At 40.8% G+C, this 22,659-nt stretch overlaps 1 non-coding gene across 1 annotated transcript; it reads left to right on the top strand.

Moving 5' to 3' along the window:
* Positions 1 to 21,670: 21,670 nt before the first annotated feature.
* Positions 21,671 to 21,777, top strand: LOC141635136 (small nucleolar RNA R71). The gene has a single exon (XR_012539840.1). It is a non-coding gene; the product is annotated as a small nucleolar RNA R71 (small nucleolar RNA).
* The last annotated feature ends 882 nt before the right edge of the window (positions 21,778 to 22,659 follow it).

Genomic DNA, 22,659 nt, shown 5'->3' with positions numbered 1-22,659 from the left:
GTAGCTAGAGGCACGTACTCCGAAGAAGCCTCAAAAGAGGTTAGCTTTTCAGCTAACCGAGTGGCGATAGCGCCACAACTCAGGTACCGGGAAGAGGAAGAAGCCATCAAGGCAAGGGCAGCACAAACCATAGAAGGAGCATTAAAGACCACTTTCCTGGCCCGCTCCGGGTTGAGGTAAGACATCAGAAGTAAGACCTCATGATTATTCAATTTACTGATATCCTTTCTGTCATAGAGGAGGTTCGAAAGAGAACGGAGAAAGACCCTCAAGGTAACATGCTGAACGTCATTAATCAGCATGTTGCTCGAGGTGGGAGCTTGCTTCCCAGTCAAGCAAGGCATTAGGCGGCAGACGCCGCACTCAGCTGGGATGTCGGTGATAGAATTCTTGGGAGGTTTGGCCAACCTAAGGTGAGAGGCAACCAAATCCATAGTCAACAGAAAGCTGGTGTTCATCAATCTAAACTCAACAGTCTGGCCCGCTGGGTCATAGCTAAAAGAGCTCATGAACTCCAAAGTAAGAAAAGGGTAAGTATGCTTCCTCAGCCTATACAAACCCGTAAAACCCAAGGTCTCGAATATGTGACGGACATCCGTCTCTATCTCTAAATCCTCCAACACAGTAGTGTCTATACACCTCGTAGGTCTCATTTTGTGTTTTTGTAAAGCTACAAAACGCTCCCTCTGCTTGAAATCAACAAAAACAACTGAAGGGTATTCGGGAACTACGGGTACCACAGGTCCACTCCCCTCCCCCATCTCAGGTGGGTTACCCCTCCCCCGTTTACTTTGGCGGATTCCAAGGTTCAGTCTCGGCATCTGCTTTAGGCATATGTTCAAGCAACTTGTATAAACATGCAAATATTTATTTCATGTAATTTGAATTCACATACTCAGCTAAGTACACAATTTCACCAACAAATTTGACATGTGAAGCACATAATTCATGCTATTAACCTTGAATATCACACTATGTACACACATTCGTCAACGGTTTCCAAATTTTGACATACAAGCTCAGTTTACTACTACTCATAGGCTATAGTTGTGAAAGAATTTATCATGGTGATTACGTATGCTCAACAAATTCGAATATCTTAGCATGATTCTAAGGTTATTCCAAACACACTTCTAATCACATGTGAGGTATTCTTACTAGTTCATGGACAAGAATGACTTAGAACATATCATTATCACCCTTCACTATTATGAACAACAACTCAATTAGAATTTTCAGACGGTCTTTACAGCTGTGATAATCTTGGCATATTTTCATCAATTATCGTTTCTATTATCATATTGAAGTTTAACTTATACTTATAATGTCATTCACAACATCAATTTTCCAATTATAAATCACGAATTTCCATTTGAGGCACTTTTAAGACGGAGTTTTAAGGCAACTTTCTAAGGTGAAATCATCAAAATCTATCCTCCAACATGACATAAAGAATATTTAAGGCTCAATTCTACCATCTAACCATTGTAAAGCAACCAAAAATCGATTTTAATTTTGGAAACCCTAGAAATTTCGATTTCAAATTTTGCAATTTCTAATCTAATTTACAGCAATTAGTCACCAACAAACATGGAAAGAAGGCATGTGAATCATGTTTCAACAATTAAAAGCACCAAATTGATCATAATAATCGGAATTTCAGATTGTTTCACTTCTCTAACACATTCAAAACAATAAATCGTGTAAATTAAGAAGAATAGCATACCTTGATTGATTAACAAAGTAAAGAAACGAAATTAAGCAAGGAAATTAACCCAAGAATCACCACTTAACCCAAGAGTATGAGAGGATTTGAGAGGAAATAAGGAATTTGAGAGTAGTTTAGGTTTAGGTGTGTCGAAATATAGGGGAAGAAGAATAGGAAATATAAAGATTAGGAGTTTTAGAAAACCCGTAGGATTCGCTGTACAGTAACCTACTCGATCGAGTGCCTGGGGTACTCGATCGAGTACCACCCTACTCGATCGAGTAGGAGCTAAATCATCGAGTATCTGCAGGAATTTTTCCCACATCCCGACATCATAGCTTCCTAACTAGATCGAGTGAGGTCTACTCGGTCTAGTAAACACCCGCACTCGGTCAAGTATAGTTAAGCACTCAGTCAGAAGTACGACGTAAATCAAAGATACCTGCAAAATAACACCGCGTGTCGATTCCAAACTAAGTTCGGAATTCGGCACTAATTATCACTTCGATCACGTATTACAATCATTAGTCACGCACAACGTATCGCCTTACTAACAAGGCGTATGCCACCTTACGCTACAACAACTACCCAACTCGGTTCACCTGCTACCGAACGTTCCATAAACATATTCACGTCATCATATTGTACTTGAACTTACTACACATGTTACTACTAGACTCATATTCACTCCAATTTGAAGCATATAATTCACCTCAATTCTTTCTTTCACTTATCACATAAATACACACTTTTCAAACAATTGTTCAATCATGTCTTACATTCTATCCTAAGCAATTCATCTTGCACTAATCAAATATTACGCAGCGGAAAAATTTCAACTGATTAGCAAAGCATATACACATTGCCATATGCTATGATTCGGATTATTACTAAACTATACTATAACTATTATCATAGTCATTACGGTAGGATTTATAAACTCGCTTACAACTTCCGTCATTGTTAACTTTTAGCAAACACCTACATGTTCACTCTTCATGTCACGACATTCGATTCCACATTTTTACGCATCACTATCACTTAAACCTTCGTCACATATCTCATAACCATCCTATAAGCTTGCTAATCATTCAAAGAACTTCAATAATCTCATCAACAATTATCCTACACGGCCCAAATTCTACCATCACACCCCTACTAACTTCTAACAAAGACTTAACCGGAGGTAGCTCCGGCACAGTTAACATACATATCACACATAGACACACGGACTCCACATTCCCATACCATGTGACTGGCTTAAGTGTCATGGGGCCAAGATTTTGAAATGAGGGCGCCTACTCACCCAAAATCTAGCATCAGCTGGGGCTCCCATTACACATACACCAGGTTCATTTTATTAGACTCTCTACGTTCATTATGTTCATTTGTTACAGGTTCCAAAATCATCGCTCTGATACCACTTTGTAACACTCCCATATTCAGATGAGCCTTAACTAGGCCTTCCTTAGGATATAAGGGCGTTACCATCTCGGTTGCCCGAGGATAGCAATATTCAAATGCCGATAAAAGAACTATTAAGATATATTACAAGCGATTTAAACCAAAATACAATATAAAGGTACAACTCAAAGACTATTCACTATGACCGCCATATCTCGTGAGGACTCATCCCTGCCCGGACTCCAGCTATCAACAACATCAACACCTGCTAAGACCGACTGCTCACCATAAGGGATCACGGCAGACACATAACAAACAAACAACCACACAAGGTCAGTACTGAGATAAGACACAGCAATAACAACTACAACCAACAACACAATACGATGCTATCGTCTTACACACACAAATCACGACAATCCAACCAATCTCTCACATCGATCGTCCACTTTGGACTCCGATCCCGCGATGGGGACCGCAGCCACACCCACCAAATCCCCGCTCATCATACCGAGCGATAACCCTGTCCATTAATGTGCACATCCCCTCCCGTGGCGGGTTCCACGGAGGGCGAAACTAGGGCGTGAAGCCACTCCCGCAAGTGACCCCACTCAGCCGAGACGCATCTCGAGAACCAGAGACAACAACCACAACCGCCATCACAATCGTTGCCATATAATTACGACACTAAGCAAACACCAAACAATCACAACAACTGACATGCTAGACCATCTACAGAAACTGAGTAGGCGAACCTACCTTTAAGCCACCGCAACCAATCCATGCCGACAGATAACATGTCCAGCGACCAAGCAACGCCTATAACCAGAATACCATCATCTATTACTAACAGGCAAACCCTAACTAAAAGAACAAGGACACGGATGATGATTATGACATACCTATTAGGGAGAAAACTCAAAGAAGAGACCGCTACCCGACACCGTGACGCCCTCCTAAGGTTCAAGGATCTTCAAAAAGGCTTCCATGGAGGTTTTGAGGTGAAGGGGAGGGAAAGAGGCGACTGAAGGATAGAAGGAAAGTGGCGGAAGTGATTTGCGGATTTAACAAAACGCGATATAAAACCCTCGCTGAAAACCAGGTACTCGATCGAGTACCCAACATACTCGATCGAGTGGCCCCCTACTCGATCGAGTAACCTAGATACTCGATCGAGTAGCCTCTACTCTATCGAGTACCACTCTTAATACGCAGCCCAAGATGGTTTTGGCACACTTTTCTAAGACTACTCCCGCTCCCATGGTCAGTCAACGCTGGTCAAAGGGTCCTTAAAAGGGCGGGTATTACAAAAGGGGACCTTCACTGGGACATCCGGAGCGTTAGGAGCTATGACAGACTCTGACTCCGACTCAAACTCAGTCTCAGATCCTTCTTCACCTCCCTCCTTGAATATAGGGACTTCTCCAATTGTTATCTTGAGAATGCTGTAATACTACGGTTTTATGAGTCTCTGGGTACTCTATCAAGTAGGCCTTACTCTGTCGAGTAAGGGTGTGTTGCGTTTTAAATTAGTTTCTGACCTGTTGGGTACTCGATCGAGTAACCTTGATACTCGATCGAGTAAGGGGGAACTCGATCGAGTACCTCAGCTACTCGATCGAGTAGCTCGGTTAGCGGGTGATAATTCGACGGGTTTTGTTAATAACACGGATTAATATATAAATCTTTCCATTACTTTCATAATACACCTTTACAAACCCAATAACATTAAAAGGGAGATTCAAGTTACGTTCTTCGCATTCATCCGTGTTGTTGACAAATCCCGGAGCGCGAGAGGTCGGATTCCATCGTTCTTTATACCTTTGTAATCCTTGCGTCGAGGGTAAGATCTACATACCAATTTTATAGTATTTCGTTAAGTTTCGTTAAACCCTAATTTTGGGATTGGGGGTTTTTGTTATGTTTCTTGATTGGTAGCAATTGCATGATTATATGTTAGGAGGAGGATTCGTAGGAGAGGAATTTTGATACAATTTGTTGAGACCGTCGATTGTGTTCTTGCATTCTGTAGGGTTTCCTACTCGTATTACTTATATAATGTGTGGTGATTGTCTTTGTGATTAGTGTAATTGGTTGATTCAGACGGTTGTTGATGTTGTGATTGTGATTGTTTGTCTGTGGTTCTCGAGATGCGTTCTACCGAGTGGAGTCACTTGAGGGAGTGGCTTCACGCCCTAGTTTCGCCCTTCGTGGAACCCGCCACGGAAGGGGATGTGCACATTAATGGGACAGGGTTATCGCTCGGTATGATGAGTGGGGCTTAGGTGGGAACGACTGCGGTCCCCCACTGGCGTGGTGGTCCAAAGTGAACGATCGGTGACGGAGATGGAGTGGAGTGCCCGATTGTGTATGATTGCTTGAGCTGTGTTGTGTTGTTCTTTGTCATCTTGTTGATATATAACTTGTGTAAATAGTACGGACCCGTTTAAATGTTTTAAAAGCGTGGTGATCCATTCGGGGTGGTGAGCGATTATTGAGCGATTATGATATGATGCGTACGGGATAGCCGGGATGAGTCATCACGTTGCGATTAGAAGTCTTCATTGTGTCGACGATGTCTAGTAGCTTGATAGTTTTATCGGTGAGACGGATTGAGTACTTTGTAATTCCTTTGTGATTTTGGTTTGAGATATGTAATCACTTAAATTATAGTTACTATTTAAATATGTTTCTTTATTGTCTTATGATTATCATTGCCTCGGGTAACCGAGATGGTAACATCATTATACCTGGGTGGTCCTGGTAAGGCACTTGGAGTATGGGGGTGTTACAAATGGTATCGAGTGACGATCCCGAAACTCGTAACCAATGAACCCAATAAACATAGGGAGTCAAATAAAATGAACCCGGGGTAAAAGTTGTAGGAGCTAATGCAAAGACTTGGGAGACGTCCTAAAGTCGCGAACTCGCCCTACAATTTTGAACCGGTCACTATGGGATATGAGTCGGGATCGCTATGTGTTTACCTTGTGTAGTGTGTACCTGTGTAGTGAAGTGTGACATGAATCAGTGGATGTATGTATGTTGAGAATGGGGAATGTGTAGAAAAGATGGTGATGATGTGATTTCGTAAGTTATTGATTGAAAGCATGATAGTTGTTTTACGATATGGCATTATAGAAATACGGAAAGAAAATTTGTTTGATTGGAGTTATACATAGAGTTATGTATACATATATGTTGTTGGTAGTGTTGTACGAGTTTATATAGCTGAAAGTTTGAGTAAGAGCATGAATAATTGGTGGAAAAAGACGATAATTGTTGCATGATAATATGATTTTTTTTTTATAACGCATGTTGTATGATGGAAGAGATTTTATAAGGTTGTTATGCTAGTAATATGTGAATATGATACTTGATGTCATATAATTGTGATTTTGTTTACGTAAAGTTATATAATAAAAACATGTGGGTAATATGTGATTAGTAAGTTGAATGATATATGTGCATCGAGTTATTTGTTGCTTAGCTTTTGAAGTTAGTAACATGTGGTTAGGGATACTGGTTTTATGAGCATCGAGTTGTTTTTGTTTACCATGTTGTCGTTTACGTTGTTGGGAAGTAAAATCAAGTAGTTGTGTTTTCGATTATAGGGAGGTTGTCTTTAAACTGTTATAACTTGAGATGCATAAATGATTTTAATGTGATTCCAATTGGAGGTGATAGCTTGTCCTTTTACGATTCTAACGATAGGTCACACGCCCAAAACGACGAAGAAATGAGTGAGTTATGATTGTTTTACGAAAACTGGACAGTGCTGAGAAATGCATAGGTACTCGATCGAGTAGCCTTGGTACTCGATCGAGTAGGGGGGACTCGATCGAGTACGTTAGTTACTCGATCGAGTAGCCCTGGTAATTTGTTTTACGTGCTTCTGATCTTCACCTACTCGATCGAGTATGTCACTTACTCGATCGAGTGTCCTGTACTCGATCTAGTGACCCCTGTTTTGGGTCATATGCTTATCTTTTGAATTCGTTGCATATTATGTTTAATTGAAAGTTTTTATTTTACTTCTTTATGCATTATTTTACATGTATGTTGGTCTTGACGCGTAAGTTACCCAATCTTGTGGTGTAGTGAGTGGCACCTGTGGTGAGTATGAGTTCGGTGGGAGGACATGAGTTATACGTGGTTGTAATAGATAGTGGAAAAAAGAAAAGGAAGATTGTTATGGCTTAATTGAGACATAGAGCATGTTTTCTGAGATGAAATGAGATGAGTGATATGAGTGTGTGTTGAGTAACGTAAAAGTAAGTGAGTGTGGGTAATGGATGATGTGAGTCTAAGGAACGTGGGAATGAAAGGATTGAGAGTAAGGATATGGATAGTGACAACTTGAGATGTGTAAAGAATTATGGAGGGAGATAGTTAAGAGCCGTGTGGGTTAAGAATATACATAATGAAAGTTCGTTTTAAAGGGGTTGAGAAGAGTGGTATATAGTGAACTTTGTGGAGACATGTCGCGGGGTGGAGATTTGGCTTATTAAGAGATGAAACTATTGTGGGTTTTCCTTGGGCAATTAGCGGTATGAAAGGAATTTTGATTTCTAGAGATGTAAGAAGGGAGATGCAATTGTTGAACAGTAAACGTTGATTCTATGGATGGATTAGTGGCAAGGGTGATTGATGACATAATAAGAGAATATTTGTGGTAAGAAAGAGTGAGATGATATCGATATAAAATAATTAGATGTGAGTTTTGGAGCAGTGAGAAAGTAACCGGAACACTAAAGAGTTAGGTAGAAGTGATGAGGAGTTGAATGGTTAATTGATTTTGTAGAGTGTAAAAGAAAAGAATGAGGGGAATAAAACTAGGAAAATGTTGACCGGAGTTATGTGACATAAAAGTAAGGAATCGTCGAGATGTATGATTCTATCAAGAGTAAGTAAGTTAATGATTATACAGAAATTTCAGGACAACATGATTAATCATGAGTTTCGAGGAATTAAGGGAGTAAGAAGTTGGTGGAGAATTTGCACGATAATAGATAATTGGTGGAGAGTTAGATGAAAATACGAGTAAGATAGTATTGGGAATGATGTTGTAATTTTGTTGGTAAATTTGATGATAGTTATCTGGAATGTTAATCGAAGATAGGAAAGAAATCGTGATGTTTAGAGATGAGTGAAAGAGGTTTGATGTCCGAACAGTGGTGGTGTTATGGTTTGTGACTAATGGTTAAGAGTGATGGTATATTAGAAAGGTAGCAATTCAAAAGAGGTTGATTTGCTAGGGACCTGATTGTTGTGTATGATTGTGAGAGGGTATAAGATGTAGTTAGATGAGGCGGATGCTAATAGTCGAATAGTAATGGTATGGTTATACATGGCAGGAAGTGATGGTTGTGCGAATAGGGGAAAATGTGGTGAGGGGCATATGAGTTAAGCTCGGGCGGCAGGTAACCTATGTTGAGTGGTAACTTACGTGATCAAGACTGACCAGTTGGATGTGATTACGGGTCTATGATGTGTATAAATGTTTGTGTGAGGTTTTGACCTCACAAGAAGTGGTATAGTGTGATTATTATAAAGTCATATTTGAATGTTCTGTAATGCATGTTGAGTACGCTAATCTAATTGAATGGTATTCAAAAGGGTAATAATTTGAGTGATCTGGCGTGACTGGTTATGCTTGTATGTATTCATGATACATGTTAATCTGTGATATGGTAAGGGGATGATATTCATGAGGTCATCTGTTTAATTCATATAATATGTTGTGATGTGATTTAGTAAAGTGGATTTGAATAAGTTTTTTTTGTCTGAGAAGTTATTTTGAGTCAGTGTTTGTGGGAATTGTATGTAGCTGTGATGTCTATCGATGTGGTTGTGGTGCCTCGGGTGGTGAGCCGGGCACGGTATTTAATATTGTGATGCGGGTATTTTCGCACTGTGGTGTGGCTGTTGGTGGCGGTGTTGCGATGCCGTCACCGGTTGTGGTGGAGTAGGCGGGATGATTATGATTCGAGTTTCGAAAGTACATACCAGTTATACATAGATTGTTGTTTTGTTTGATGTTGCTCCTGCGCGAGTTTCGTTTGTGCAGATAGATAGAGTTGTTTTGTTTATTGATGTTTCTTACCAGTTAAGTCTTGGTATGAGGGTAGAGTATGATATGAAAGAGAGTTGTACATGTTTTCGTTGTTGTCATGGTATAGTGACATTCTGTTGATGGGACACAGTTGTCAGAAGCCATTACAGTACTTTTGATCTTGTTTTAAGATGAGGCTTTAGGCTTTGTTTATTGGTCTGGACATTGCAGGTGGTTCATAATCAGTTTTTGGGATAGTGAGTGTCGGGTGTTGGGAATTAGTGTCATGTTAAGTTTTGTATGAGTTTTGCGGTAATAAAGAAAAGAACTTGAGGATCTAGTGTGAATGTACGTAACGAGTGTAGATCGTGAGTTATGCTTTTGGGAGATAGGTGCCTTACATAGAGAGGTATGTTGTTTTGCAGTAAGAATGTAGAGTTAGTATGGTGATTTTGCCACGAGTTTTATGGTATAGATTAGGTGGTGTGCCGTATGAGTTGAGGTATGAAAAATGTTTAAGTAAGAAAGCCTTGGATATGTGCATGGCGAGTGTTTAGGTTATAGGTGATTATCTTTGACATGCGGTGGTGATGAGAAAATGAAAAGATATATCTAGGATTTAGTATTAGTGAGTTACGAGGACGTAACATTTATCTTAAGAGGTGTAGGATGCGATAAAAGAGATTTTGATGGTTGTACATATGGTAGTATATTTGGAAGTAGAGTGTTGGTGTAGCATAAGGTATGGATTTGTATATGTTGTGGTTGATAGTGTTAAAAGGTCATGGACGTGCTTATAGTAGTTCGATGTTAGGAATGCGAGAATACTTCGATAGTGTTGACAGTTGGATGATGAGGTTATGAGTGTGAGTAAACTTCGAGGACGAAGTTCCTTTTAAGGGTGGTAGAATGTAACATTCCGTCTGATGTTTATGTAGTTGGTTATGTATGGAGTTAGTGTCGGGAGAGTTTATGATGTAGTTGATACGACATCGTGAGCGAGGTGTGGAGGTAGGAATAGTTGGTAGAGTTGGTGTTAAGAGATCATGGTTTCATATTTTGTAAGTTGGGGTTTTGTTTTGAAGTTCTTAGTAGCTTTGTTGCGTCTTGACCGAGTTAGTATGTTTGTTTTTATGTATGGGTTGAACTTTGGGGACGAAGTTCTTTTTAAGGAGGGAAGACTGTAATAGTACGGTTTTATGAGTCTCTGGGTACTCTATCGAGTAGGCCTTACTCTGTCGAGTAAGGGTGTGTTGCGTTTTAAATTAGTTTCTGACCTGTTGGGTACTCGATCGAGTAACCTTGATACTCGATCGAGTAAGGGGGCACTCGATCGAGTACCTCAGCTACTCGATCGAGTAGCTCGGTTAACGGGTGATAATTCGACGGGTTTTGTTAATAACACGAATTAATATATAAATCTTTCCGTCACTTTCATAATACACCTTTACAAACCCAATAACATTAAAAGGGAGATTCAAGTTACGTTCTTCGCATTCATCCGTGTTGTTGACAAATCCCGGAGCGCGAGAGGTCGGATTCCATCGTTCTTTATACCTTTGTAGTCTTTGCGTCGAGGGTAAGATCTACATACCAATTTTATAGTATTTCGTTAAGTTTCGTTAAACCCTAATTTTGGGATTGGGGGTTTTTGTTATGTTTCTTGATTGGTAGCAATTGCATGATTATATGTTAGGAGGAGGATTCGTAGGAGAGGAATTTTGATACAAATTTGTTGAGACCGTCGATTGTGTTGTTGTTCGGTAGGGTTTCCTACTCGCATTACTTACATAATGTGTGGTGATTGTCTTTGTGATTAGTGTAATTGGTTGATTCAGACGGTTGTTGATGTTGTGATTGTGATTGTTTGTCTGTGATTCTCGAGATGCGTTCTCGGCTGAGTGGAGTCACTTGAGGGAGTGGCTTCACGCCCTAGTTTCGCCCTTCGTGGAACCCTCCACGGAAGGGGATGTGCACATTAATGGGACAGGGTTATCGCTCGGTACGATGAGTGGGGCTTAGGTGGGAACGGCTGCGGTCCCCCATCGGTGGCTCGGGTCCAGTGGGGGTCGGTGACGGAGATGGAGTGGAGTGCCTAATTGTGTATGATTGCTTGAGTGTGTGTTGGTTCAGATCGTTGATATATAACTTGTGTAAATAGTACGGACCCGTTTAAATGTTTTAAAAGCGTGGTGATCCATTCGGGGTGGTGAGCGGTTATTGAGCGGGTATGATATGATGCGTACGGGATAGCCGGGATGAGTCATCACGTTGCAGTTAGAAGTCTTCCACGTGTCGACGATGTCTAGTAGCTTGATAGTTTTATCGAGACGGATTGAGTACTTTGTAATTCCTTTGTGATTTTGGTTTGAGATATGTAATCACTTAAATTATAGTTACTATTTAAATATGTTTCTTTATTGTCTTATGATTATCATTGCCTCGGGTAACCGAGATGGTAACATCCTTATACCTGGGTGGTCCTGGTAAGACACTTGGAGTATGGGGGTGTTACAAATGCGGCCTTGGAGATCGGTCCATTTGATGGTTTTCCTCCAGCCCTGGGTAGCTTTCTCCAGGCCAGTATCGGAGATCAAGGCGGTTGGATCGAACTGGTTGTCTTTCAGGGCGATGTTGATAATTTTCTCATAGTCAAGGTGTTTGACGTTATCTTCCCCAAATAGGAGTGTGACAGCTTGTCCGTCAAGGCATGGTGACAGTTTGGACTCGGTTGATGCAACTTCGATGTTGTCGGGGATAAAGTAGCAGTCCTGGAAGACTTCCACTCCCGGGTATCTAGCGTTCGCCACAGAGTCATAGATCGGCTCCGAAAAGCCATGGTAGAGTTCAGACTCTCCCTCGGGGACAAAGTATCCGTTGAGAGTCAGGTGGTATGGACGGAGGATGACTCCGTGCTTCTTGCGTTTTCTGATTAGGAGGTTCATCTCATGGATGTCTTCATTGATAGGTTCGTATCCCAGCCCAAAGGGAACGTTGGGGACCTTAGCCTGTTTCAAGGGAGGCAATGGGTTCTTTAGTGGATTAAGCGGCAAACCCGAGAAATAACCTTTACGCATCATGATACGGTTGATCGTGAGGTTGGTGAACGGGTCACACTCAGAGGTTGCAGGTTCATCAGTTATGGTGTTTACGGCTTGGAAACCTCACATTTCATTGTCGTCCTCCTCAATGGCTTGGGAGGCTACCCCCCTTCTCATGACTGCTTTGATTGGGGAAGCGGGAATCGTGATCGTTTTCCCGTTGAAGGGGACCCTGATCTTTTGGTGGGGCAAGATGTGACCGCCTTGACGGCGTGAATCCAGGGACGTCCCAGGAGCATGTTGAAGGACGCGTCGATGTCGACCACTTGAAAACTGGTTTGTCTTTCTAATGGCCCGGTTGCGACGGTGAAAGTGACTAGCCCAGCGACCTTGCGACGAGTGCCGTCGTAGGCGCGTACTCCTTGATTCGTTGGGATTAAATCAGATTCCTTAATATCCAGCCTGTGGGCAGTTTTGAGAGGAATGACATTCACGGCGGAACCGTCATCCACGAGGACCATTGGTATATTCTTTTGGAGGCATTGTACGGTGATGTACAGGGCCAGGTTATGATTGGCTCCGAACAGGGGAATATCCTCTTCGGAGAAGACGACCGGGTTGCTCAGATCAGGGGCGTCTCTCGTCATGTGTGCCACTATTTCTTCTGGGGAAGAGGTGGAGGGCACTGTTAGTTTTCCCAAGGGCCTGCAGCAAGGCCTGTCGATGCTCAAAAGATGTTGCGATCAGTTGCCAAATTGAGATTTCGGCTTTTGCTTTCTGGAGCTATTTCAGGATGGAGTTCTCGGGGGCCTTTGGCTAAGTGTCCACCTCTGAGACGATTTGGTCATTCGTTGTTGGAATGACCGCTGGGTTGCTTAGATTCTGATAGGGACGTCCGGACCGGGTGAGATGTCCGATTTCCTTCGTCCGCTTTTCCTTCCCCGGAATGACATAGACATCCTCAACATCATCCCGCCATATGCCGTTAATTTCAGGGTCTCGAGGATACCTTGGAGGGGTATTCCTCGGTGGGTAATTCTTGTGGGGAATACTTTTGAGGGTAGTTATTTTGAGGGTAGTTATTTTGAGGGTAGTTATTTTCGTGAGGTCTATGCCAGAATGGTCGCGGGAGAAATTGGTCGGAAACTATATCTTTTCGGTAACTTGTCGTTAGGAGCACCTAGACCAAAACACAATTTATAGCTTCACAAACAACACTACAATTAGTAAAGAGGCAAGTAAAGGTCGGATCCCAAGGGACGGGAATTGAGACGAGATTTCTATTGCAACTAGTGGTGTCTTAGGGGTGTCACAATTGGAGTTGATGTAGAAGATCACTAAACTAAATAGCAACGAAAGTAAACAAGCAAGATGAATTAAAAGGGTTGTAAACAATTGATAAAAAGCACTAGGGTGTCATGGGGTCATAGGGGATTCATGGGAATTGATCATACAAACATGTTCTCAAATTATAAGAAAGCAATTATTGTCGTGATGGATCGAGTTGGTTTATATCTTACAATCCTAGGAAAGTTTGGGTCCCGGAGCCGAATCGATTAGATTTTACAACACCTACAAGTCGACTTAGTCTTCCCTACTCAACAACATGCATGGTCTAATGAGACTTGAGTTGGTTTATGTCTTACAAGTCTCATTGAAAAGATAGGTGATGGGTAAAAAATGCAAGGATTCATAGGCTCACATTTCATCAAACATAACATGTGCATGAGTTGAGATCACAACAAGCAAGCAAAATAAACTATGAAAGCATATTAATTTAAGCATGAATCATTCCCCATGTTGGTTTCCCCTAATTACCCATTAACCCTAGCTAAGGAACTACTCACTCATTATCATGTTGAACATGCTAGCAAGGTTGTCAATCATACCAACAACGTGAAACATGATGAATAAATGAAAGTGATTAACAATAATTAAAGAGGGATTAAGAGAATTATACCTACTAATGATTCCAATAATAAAGCAAAGAATAAAAGAAGTACTTGATGCTTGATTGGAAGGTTGTCAATCTGCCAATAATAACCCAAATAATCTTCAATTACCCAAAATAAAGGATGAACAAAAGAGAGATTAAGGAAATAAAACTTGTATTAAAACTTGATTAATTGTTGATTACAAGATTAAATAGAGATTTGATTGATATTAACTATACTAAAGATTGCTAAGAAGAACATGCTCTTCTAATTAGACTAATGGGGTATTTATAGTGGGGATTAGGTGTAGGAATTAGGGTTAACTAAGGGCTTAAATGACGATTAAGTCCCTACTTAAGGAAACGCCGGTCTTTTTGGAAGGATGGGCATCTTTCTTGAAGCTTGAAGAAACGAAATTAGTCTGCCTTGGAATCCGGGCGTCTTTAGCACGGGACGGGCGGATTCGGTGGTCTCTGCCCGGGCGTCTTGTGGAGAAGACGGGCGTCTTCTGGAGCTGCTGCCCGGGCGTCTTGGGGATAACACGCATGGATTGTGGTGATGGAGACGGGCGTCTTCTGGGGAAGACGCATGGATTGCTGGGCAGTCTGCTTTCTTCTTCTTTTGTTCCTTTTTCTTCATAAAATCCTTGGGGATTTCCTCGGGGATGCAAGGATCTTTTCTCATCATTGCCCATCTACTATAGTATGTACAAAGGCCTTCTAATCTTGTCTCTCCTTGATGCTTGGTCATTGAATTCAATCAATTTAGTCTCGTTTTGCCATGAAAATGCAAGGTTTGCACTCCTTTCCTACCAAGGGATTAAAACCTCAAAGAATATGCAAAACAAAAAACTAAAGACAATAAATGACCCAAGTATGCACTAAAAAGCATGGGAACAAGGCTAATTCGGGGACTAAATATGCTCTAATTATGGTCACATCAAATATCCCCAAACCGAACCTTTGCTCGTCCCGAGTAAAGAGGTGACAAAGACTAGTACCATTATTTAAACTAACCTAATAACATAGCCGACATGAGACAATTAGCGGGTCTCACTCCGCCCCTTCAACTCACAACAAAACAACCATGAGGTAGGATGCCTTCTTGCAAGGCAAGGTGGGTCTTGCCAAAATGGCGACACATCCAAACATTAAGCACACAAAATCAAATAATGGATGCATCTACAAAAGAATAGCCACTTTCCTCATCTAAGTGGCGAAAATTATCTACAAGGGAAGCAATTCAAGGGTACACACTCCTTCATAGATCCAATTTCTTCAAACTACTAAGCCTAGAAGGATACCAATAAATCACCTCCAAGTTGTGTCAAGCTAGGGTACCTTTGTCCTCAATCGTTAAATGCTTTTGTCAAGAATAGACTCCCTATGGTGTTAGAAACACTGGAGGATCACGGAATTCCCCCTCTTACCTAGACAAGAAGAAGGGCCGTCCCCTCTCTACCATGCACAAAAATGGATACGATGGATAAAGGGATCGATAGATATTTGAGTTTCACTTTGGGAGTTTGCTTTTGTTTTTGTTTTTTCCCCCAATTTCTTGTGGCATATAACATTTGAGAACACTTTCTTGCCATTTCTTTTTGATTTTTGGCATTTCAACACTTGACAACTTTCAACTTTTCTTTGCATTTCTTTTGAACATTTTCAAAGTCACCCCATATGTAGTGAGGGTGGCTTATATTTGAAGATTTAGGAGTTCTATTTTTGCTCCTCTTTTCATTTGATGCATTTTTTTTTTTTTTTGCAAACTTTCTTTCACTTTTCATTTCATTGAACTCAAATTGATTTCTTTTTGTGCCCATTCCCTTTGATGACAAAAATGTGGTAGAACATGGATGATGGATGGATGCATGGTTTCAAGGGTCACCTTGGAATAAACGGTAGCCAAGGAGTTATCACACCACAAGGTACTCTTGACTAGGCCTTAATCCATGGGTCAAAGGATACTAGCATGACACATCCTAGGGTGTTTTACAAGTATTCTAACAAGCAAAGTCTTAAGAAGAAAAAGCATCTACTAGGGCCTATATACACTTGTCAAACTTCCCAAGTAGACGGTTTCGCAAAATTTTTCTAACATGCAAACTACATGCCATGATGCAACTAACATATAAACATCCTAATGCAAATGATTCTACCAACTAATATGACATATAAACTAAATGCAAGTCCTAAGTTCACATTGTTATACCGCATCAATCAAAATAGAGCCACATAGTCATTAACATAAAGAGGAAAAAGGAGATTGGAAAGATCATACCATAGGGTCTTCAATATCCTCATGTCTCGGATGTGGCGTAGTCGATCGATGTGAACAAGGATGAAACAAACACAATATATACAATAATATATACATGACTATACTACAAAGGAAATGAACTTGTTTTTGGCTTTTCAAATTTTCAAATTTTCATGGTTTTTTCGAAAAATTTCAAGTTTTTTGGATTTTTGAATATAAAAGTTAAGTTAGAATTCCCCATCCCCACACTAATATGGGCATTGTCCTCAATGGCCAAAATGATGGGAAATCATGCAATGATGATGCATGAATTCTACACTAAATGCAAGCTACACTAATATACACTACATGATGCATGAGTTTTTGTTTAAGACGGAGAGCGTAATTTAGATTACCTCCCGTTGCGTATGCATGTACTTCCCCAAACCGAGTTAGATGTAATGCATGAAACTAAATTTGTCATTTTGGATTTTCAAAAGGTGGGAACAATGAAATAAGAACACCTCAATGGGGCCGAGGTGTTAGTCCTCTATGTTGCTAGAACTACTCCAACCATGATCAAGATAAAGTAAATAAAACAAAGAAAGAAGTAGACAAACCTTAAGAGGGTAGGAGCCTCCAAAGCTTGCTAGTCTTCCATCATATCATCATTATCATCATCTTCCTCAATAGAAGTGGACTCATCACCACTTCCTTCTTCACTTTCTTGTTCACTTTGTTCATCATACTCTTCTTCTTCTTCACTAGCCTCTTCATCAATGCTATCAACAACCGCATCACGGACAACCTCATCGCCATCCGGAATCTCACCTCTAGATGCACTCGGAAATAAGACTTCTCTATCTGCCCAACTAGGCAAAGGACATGAAGGATCAAGTAGTCCTTGCCTAGCTAAATGAAGGAGGGGTGGATATTGGGCTAAGTAAGCATCTTCCCGATCCTTAAAAGCTTGCTTGTGCATCTCTTGCATAAGTAGAGTCATATAATCCTTGCTTGCTTCAACACCTTCGGGTTTGAACTCTTGGTACTTGAAAGGATAAGGTAGTGTGACAATGGAAGAGTAGGGCATTTCAATTTCACCCCTTTGTTGTCGGATGCTGTATTCGGCTTCTTTTGAGAGGGGAAGGAGGTAGTTGGTCCGATGGACACTCAAACGACAAATCTTAGAAGGCAAAGTAAAAGATCTAGCCTCATTGGTGAGCCACCCATACTTGGTGTCAAGAGGGTTATGAGTAACCCACTTGTACTTGTTAATCATACCATCCAAATCAATGAGATGACCACCCTTTTTCGCCACATACTTGCTATCCTTGTTGAAGTTCGGATCAAAGTACTTAGCTAAAAGAGTGACTAGACCTCCATTCACAATAACGGTGGTGCCTTGCTTCCCACAATTAATATTTAGCCATCTATCCACCAAAAGCCTTAGAGAATTGAAAGGCTTGGTGAATTCCCTTCCAATGTTTAAGGCCGACTCAAGAAGAACACAATCGAGCTTGGTAAAGTGGTTGGTGTCTTTTCTTGCAATGATGGTATTCCCTATGACCTTGTGCCATACTCTAATGCCCGGATGGTGGACTAATAGAGCGCGACTAGCATGATAGTTCTCAAATTTCCTTCCGAAAATCGCCTCCCAAAGAGGAGCAGGGTCATACTTTACAACATTCTTGAAATAACTATGTGAATCACTAAGACCCAATGCTTTACCCAATTCCTCAAAGGTGATGCGCCTACTCACATTAGCTAGGCGGAACTCGATGTTTTCCATAGTCTCTACCATTGTAACTTTCAAAGAACTCAAGAATTCTAAGGTAAGGGAGGGGTATGTCAATTCTTTTGTAGCAAACAATTTGCCCAACCCCATGGCTTCAAATAAGGCTTTAGTTTGCTCAAGGACACCCAACTTATTCAAGGCATCTTCACAAATAAACTTGGTGGATAGAAAGGATTTTCTAGCATACTTGGTAAATGTTTCCCTATGGGAGTTAGAGATGAAAATTACCTCCGGATAGTTCGAAAGTTGAGCAATTTCCGGAGTTGTTGATGTTGTTGCTTCCAAGGGAGGTTGTTGTTGTTGCACTTCCAAGTTTGAACTAGCTATCAACATAGCCAATGAGGCTTTCTTTGCTTGAAGACTCTTTTGTCTTGTTGAGAGTGCCTTTGCCTTAGGTGCCTTTGTTGCTCTTTTTGGCCTTGCCATTGATGATTTAACCAAGAAAAGAGTGAAAATCTTCAATTTCCAAGTATACCCAAATTGATTTTAAGATGAAAGGCTTTGCCTTTATAAATTCAAAAATCGACTCAAAGGTTGAAGATTTTGGTGCTTGGTTTGATTTTTGTTGAAAGAGGAGTGATTAATTTTTGTTAGAAGGATGATTTGATTTGATTTTGATGAATGTAGTTGAGGAAATCTTGTTTCGGTGATGGAGATGATGAGGGTTTTGAGTTTTGGGGTTTATGGGTAGTGTTTTGAATGAAGGAATGAAGAAATGAATGGGGGATGGGGTTTAGAAAAGACCCGAAAAATTTGAATTGCAGGGGGAAGACGGGCGTCTTTCCTTCGGGATGCTCGGATTCTGCCTGTTTTGGCTTCAGTGTTCTCGCCTTAAGATGGGCGTCTTTCAGCAAAGACGCTCGGATTGTTCAACTGCGGGACAGGCGTCTTTCACTGAAGACGGGCGGATTCCTTTCCAGTGATTTTTCTTGTTTTTCTAAGCCAAAAAGACAGGCGTCTTTTCTTCCAGGACGGGCGTCTTTCTGAGGACGGGCGGCTTCTCTTGCAAGACGCTCGGATTTGTTAACAGTCCCAAAATTTCAAATTCTCAGCTCAGAAGGACGGGCGTCTTTTGACAAATACGCCCGGGTTGCCTGAAGACGGGCGGATTCCCTATAAAACGCTCGGATTCTGCCCCTTTTACACGGATTCAGTTCCATCCGTGTACTTGCATATCCCTTGTCATTTTTCATTCTTAAAAATCCCGTGTTCTTCATTATGGGGGCACTACTAAGGCATGAATAGCCTTGGCAATTGCTATCCCCACACTAAGCTAAAGCACTACACATCAATTAAAATCATTAGTCCCTCCCTCACTTCTCTCAAAAATGATAATTATCTTGATAAAGGCATAAAAATCCAAGAATGACAAAAATGCAATGTAAAAATTAAAATGCGAGTTAGGTAGTTAGAAATATTTACAAATGGTGGTTTAGGGAGGACTCCACCAAACTCTCATCCTTAGTGAGATGTCATGGGAGCATGTCCAAGGTGTTGTTGATGTTGCTCAACACCTTGAAGAAGTAATCAAAACCTTGTTCATTATCATGATAAAGGTCTTCAATAGATCTTTGCCCTTGTTGTCGGTCTTGATCGATAGCATTACAAATATAAGGATTGAAAATCCCTTCAAACTCATCGTCCCAAAGACCACAAACTTCATCTACTTGATCACTAAAGATCTCTTTGTTACAATTCACTTGCTCTTTGAATGGAGCATCTTAAATTTTCTTTTTCCATTGAAATTCCGACTTCTTCCTATCATCCTTCCGGCTATAATGATCAATCATAAAACATGGTTCATGCAAACGGGGAGCTCTCATGGTCTTGTCAAGATTGAAAGTTATGCTCTCATCTCCCACTTCTAGAGTGAGCTTTCCATGCTTTACATTAATCACCGCACCCGCGGTGTGTAAGAAAGGTCTTCCTAGAATGATTGGAATGTTGGAATCTACTTCCATGTCAACAATGACAAAGTCCACCGGGATGAAAAATTTCCCAATTCGTACGGGAACATCTTCCCATATCCCTAATGGTGTCTTCGTCGATCTATCAGCCATTTGGAGTGTAATATTGGTGCATTTAAGCTCTCCCATCTCCAACCTTTTACTTACCGAGTACGGCATAACACTCACACTAGCCCCTAGATCACATAAGGCTTTGTTGATCGTGGTGTCGCCAATGGTACACGGTATTGAGAAGCTTCCCGGATCTTTGAGTTTTGGAGGTGAACTCCCTTGAAGTATTGCACTACTCACCTTAGTGAAGGCGATAGTCTCAAGCTTCCGGATCGACTTCTTCTTTGTGAGGATGTCTTTCATGTATTTTGCATAGGCCAGCACGTGATTGATTAATTCCGTGAAAGGAATTGAGACTTACAAATTCTTCACAATTTCCATAAATTTTCCAAGTTGGTCATCAAATTTGGGCTTGGCTTGATGACTTGGAAAAGGAAGTCTAATCACAATGGGCTCCTTCTCCTTGACCTTGTCTTCATTTTTCTTTGAAATTTCTTCTTTTGATGGTTCTCCATCCTTGGAGTTTTGCACAATTTCTTCTTTGTCACTAGCTTCCACAACTTCATCCTCAACTTGCTTCTTCGGTGCTTCATACCTTGTACCACTCCTCAAGTGAATGGCACTAACCGTTTCATGTCTTGGAGGATTACTTTGAGGTGGTAATTGCCCCTTTTGTCTTTGTGAGCTTGAAGATGCTAGTTGAGTCAATTGGGTTTCCAACATTTTGGTGTGAGCTAGGATGTTGTTGATGGTGGTTTCCTTTGCTTGACTATCTTTTTGCATTTGAGTGAAAAACTCTTGTTGATTTTTTTGCATTTGAAGGACCTCTTTTTGAACATCAAAACCTTGGTCATTTTTTTGATTGTATGGAGATTGATTTTGGTAACCTTGGTTTTGGTTGTAAAAGGGTCTTTGATTTTGGTTTCTCATGGGAGGTGGGGTGTATGTTGTTTGAGGGTTTTGAACATTTTGGCTTTTGTATGAGAGATTTGGATGGAATTTGGTGTTTTCATTGTAATAGTTTGAATAAGGGGTACCACTCTTGTATGCTTGGAAAGCATTCACTTGTTCATTTGTTCCCCTACATTCACTTTGGTCATGTCCCAAAGTTCCACAATTCTCACATATCCCACTTGGGATTGATGAAGATGCCGTCATGGCATTAACATGATGCTTTGGTGATTTTGAGGCTTCTTCAAGTGTAGCCATAGCTTTTTCAAACTTCAAATTGATGGTATCAATGTGAGCACTAAGTTGAGCACCCAATTGAGTAATGGAGTCCACTTTATGCTTTCCTCCTCTAGTAGCCTTGCGAGGTCTACTATATTGTGAGTTATGGACCGCCATTTCCTCAATTTTGTTCCAAGTTTGATTGTCATCAACTTCGGTGAACATTCCATTTGATCCCATGTTGAGAATGTTCCTTGAATCTTCATATAGACCGTTCCAAAATTGTTGTACCAAGAACCACTCGCTAAGTCCATGGTGAGGACATGAGCGACAAATTCCCTTAAATTGCTCCCAAGCTTCATACAAAGATTATTCATCCCTTTGCTTAAAGCCCGTGATTTGAGCTCTTAGCATGTTAGTCTTTTCCGGTGGATAGAACTTTTTGTAGAAAGCTAGAGCCAACTTCTTCCAAGAACCAATTCCGAGAGTAGCCTTGTCAAGGCCTTTCAACCATCGTTTCGCGGTGCCAATTAGAGAAAAAGGAAATAAGACCCATCGAATTTGGTCTTGAGTTACACCGGTTTGAGAAATCGCATCACAATAGTCACAAAAAGTCTCCATATGAGAATGAGGGTCTTCACTAGGCATCCCCCCAAATTGGCTTCTTTCAACTAATTGGATAAATGCGGATTTGGCAATAAAATTTCCGGTTAGATGTTGTGGTGTGGGAGTACTATTGGGTAGGTTCTCCTCGGTGGGTACGGAATGTGATGAAAACTTAGGCATTGTGGGTTGATTTTGTGTTGTATTTTGTGTTGGGTTCTCCTCACCTTCTCTTGCAAAAGGGTTGATGAACTCAATAGTATTTGGTTGAATATCTACAACCTCACCAATACCTCTCAAATTTCTCCTAGCAAGTCTTCTATTGGTTGTCAAAGTTCTTTCAATTTCACGATCAAAGGGTAACAAGTCACCTTGTGACCTTCTAGACATGCAAAATATCAAACAACTCGAAAACAATTAGAACAAACCTTGAGGAGTTTTACTTCTCCAAGGCAAAGAAAGACACAACTAATAACAATATAAGAAAATCCAAATCAAGTTAACACCGTCCCCGGCAATGGCGCCATTTTTGGTTGGAAACTATATCTTTTCGGTAACTTGTCGTTAGGAGCACCTAGACAAAAACACAATTTATAGCTTCACAAACAACTCTACAATTAGTAAAGAGGCAAGTAAAGGTCGGATCCCAAGGGACGGGAATTGAGACGAGATTTCTATTGCAACTAGTGGTGT

This window comes from Silene latifolia, chromosome Y (genome assembly GCF_048544455.1).
Source record: "Silene latifolia isolate original U9 population chromosome Y, ASM4854445v1, whole genome shotgun sequence".
NCBI lineage: Eukaryota > Viridiplantae > Streptophyta > Magnoliopsida > Caryophyllales > Caryophyllaceae > Silene > Silene latifolia.
Note: the sequence above shows the minus strand (reverse complement) of the source record. Positions and strands in the feature narration are given on the sequence as shown.